Below are 3,605 nucleotides of genomic sequence, written 5' to 3'. Positions count from 1 at the left end.
CACAATTAAAAAATAAAACGGCCATCCAGTCGGATAGACGACCTCATAGCCCACATAAAGCGGTAAATGACGCCTCACATAAACCAGTACGCGATCCGCGTAAGGGCTCACATCAAAAGGACGGCGCAACCAGATCCATCTATGGACAACGCAAGCGCGCTCCAACATACAATGCAACACAACAAACATCCGAACACCACGGTACACCCAAATACAGGGGTGCCGCACACCCTCTATGTTTTACCGACGAGGTGCTGGATCATGAATTTCCAGAGGGATTCAAACCCATAAACATAGAGGCGTACGACGGAACAACAGACCCTGGGGTCTGGATTGAGGACTACATCCTCCATATCCATATGGCTTGAGGAGATGATCTCCACGCCATCAAGTACTTACCCCTCAAGCTCAAAGGGCCAGCTCGGCACTGGCTTAAAAGCCTCCCCGAAAACTCCATCGGAAGCCGGGAAGAGCTCGAAGACGCCTTTCGGGCAAATTTTCAAGGGACATATGTCCGACCACCGGATGCAGACAATTTAAGTCATATAACTCAACAACCCGGTGAGTCAGCCCGAAAACTTTGGAACAAGTTCCTCACTAAAAATAACCAAATAGTCAACTGTCCGGACGCCGAAGCCTTAGCAGCTTTCAAGCATAGCGTTCGAGACGAATGGCTTGCCAGACACCTCGGTCAAGAAAAGCCGAGAACAATGGCAGCATTAACAAGCCTCATGACCCGTTTTTGCGCGGGCGAGGACAACTGGTTAGCCCAATGCAGCACCAGCGACCCAAGTACATCCGAAGTCAGGGATGGAAACGGGAAATCATGACGCAGCAAGAATAAGCGCCAGAATAAAGAAGACAGCCCAAAGAGCACGGCGGTAAATGCCGGATTTAGAAGCTCTCGGCCAGGCCAGTAGAAGCCGCCCTCCAAAGGCAACAGAGACGAACTGTCCAGCCTAAACAAAATTCTGGACCAAATATGTCAGATCCATAGCACCCCTGATAAACCTGCAAATCATACCCACAGAGAATGTTGGGTCTTCAAACAGTCCGGTAAGCTCAACACCGAACACAAGGGGCAGGATACACCAAGTGAAGACTAGGACGAGCCTCGCAAGCAAAGCACAGGGGAACAGAAGAAATTCCCACCAGAAGTCAAAACAGTCAACATGTTACATGTGATAAAAGGGAGAAACAAAGCGACACCTTTAGACGAACATGCCCCAGGGCCTATCACCGCGGAGCTCCACCACTAGTCGTCCCAACCGATCACCTTCGACCATCGGGATTACTCGGCAAGTATCCAACATGAAGGATGGGCTGCCTTGGTATTAGATCCAATAATTGACGGATACCACTTCACCCGAGTCCTAATGGACGGCGGCAACAATTTAAATCTGATATATCAGGACACAGTCCGCAAAATGGGGATAGACCCAACAAAAATTTGCCGCAGCAATGCTACCTTTAAAGGAGTAACGCCAGGCCCGGAGGCTCACTGCAGGGGCTCCCTGCTACTAGAGGTTATATTCGGCTTCCTCGACAACTTCCGCAACAAAAATTTAACTTTCCACGTCGCTCCATTCCAAAGTGGCTATCAAGCACTACTCGGACGCGAAGCTTTCGCTCGCTTTAACGCAATACCACATTACGCTTCCCTCAAGCTCAAGATGCCTGGTCCACGCGACATCATTACAGTAAATGGAAATATTGAGCGCTCCTTGCGCGCCGAAGACGGTGCGGCTGCCTTGGCCGCCGCACACTAAACGGCCTCACCAACTCAAGCATTTGACAGGTCGTTAAGACCACGCACACGGCTAGACGAGTTCGGCTCAGCTATATGTAATTAATACAGGTTTGATGGCTATACCCCTATTACAATACAAGGGGCTCAATGCGTGCGCAAAAGTGGCAATAAGGCTCACCTTTACTCATTTTCAACTATATATTGTTTATTTGGTATAACTTAACTTTTGCACGACAACTTTTCAATTAAGTTCCTCTCTTTTTCAGATGACCATCGTGCTACACCCGTCCAGGATACGGCACAACGGAGACACAGGCGCAGACATGCAACAGGGACCCGTTCCAAGGATTCTTTGTAGATTAAGACCCTCCGTAAACCTTTTTTACTGTCTCTTGTTGATTTACATCCCTCGGATTCTCAGTACAACCGAGAAGGATGCTGACGTCTTGGCATGTGGCCACGCCAGAATAATGCATGTACCTGGACACTAGGGGCTTATTACAAGGGTACTATTTATACCCGGTTTACACCATAAAGACCGAATACCTTAGGGAGTGTTCGGCGTCACGAGTTTGGCCTTATATGCATCAGCTCCGAATCATGTCTTTGGTCAAATGTTGGGTTTTCCCGGCTCCTGTGTTTTGCTGCCTTATGTTCCGCTCTATCGGCTAAGGCGGCACCAGGAGAACTACTGCGATTGTGCCCTGATTCATCCGGACGAGCACCTCAGTAGAGAAAGCCGAAAACTAACTGTCATGATATAGCGTGAGACTGATCAACCACTCGACAACTTATTGGAATCTTTGGGATTCCTCCGCATTAACGAAGGGCCGTTTCCCGGCCAGACATGTACGCACACCGAATCCGGACGAGTGCGGAGCCACCAGGGGCTATATAGTAGCCCCACTGTCAAACTCCTATGGCTAAGTGAAAGTGTTAAAGCATTATAGTCCGGTTGCCTAGTTCGCTGCGCTATCACCTCCTTATTAGGACCAAGACGTTGGATTAAGTGTGAATACATGTCTTCTGCGAACACCCCTGCATTATATGCGTGGGGGCTAAAGCCGACGACTGCAATCTTTCAGGTTATATACATGTATACATAAACGGCCGCACAGGAGGCATAACAATACTTTCGGGCAAAAGTATAAATACAACCTTGATAAATTCAATAAAATGTTGTTTTTACAATGGGAATACATGTCACTCAAACATAACATTCTTCGAGCACTGGGCCTCTATCGAACGAGCGCCCTCAAGAACTTCTTCAAAATAGTGCTCGACAGCCACTCGGCCTTTGGCCGAACCCTGCGCCGCGACAGTGGTGGCATCCATCTTCGCCCAGTATGTTTTGACATGGGCAAGGGCCATCTGCGAGCCTTCTATGCACGCCGACCTCTTCATCGCATTAATGCGTGGCACCGCACCAAGGAACTGCTGCACCAAGCTAAAATAGTTGTTCGGCTTTGGCCTTTCTGGCCACAGATGATCCACGACAGACCTCATGGCGAGTCCGGACAATCTATTGAGTTCGGCCCATTTGGCAAGCTGATCAGTCAATGGAAGTGGACGCTCTGGAACGTTAAATTGCGACCAGAACAACTTGTCCACTTCATGATCTGTTTGATCTCGGAAGTATTCGTCCGCATCGATAGCGATCGCCGCTAAGTCCATATATGCGTCGGCCGAACTCCACGGCCGATCCAGAGGGGCATACCACGGATCGCCGAACTTCCTTCGCAGCATAAAGGGCTTCCCAGCCACAATGTCCCCGGCTTCACGCAGTTCCTCCTTCTTCGCTCTCATTGCAGAGCGGGTGTCTTTGGTCGCCATTGTGGCCTTTTCAAGGTCCGTA

Source organism: Triticum urartu, chromosome 7, assembly GCF_003073215.2.
Source record: "Triticum urartu cultivar G1812 chromosome 7, Tu2.1, whole genome shotgun sequence".
Taxonomy (NCBI): Eukaryota; Viridiplantae; Streptophyta; class Magnoliopsida; order Poales; family Poaceae; genus Triticum; species Triticum urartu.
This window is presented reverse-complemented; position numbering follows the sequence as displayed.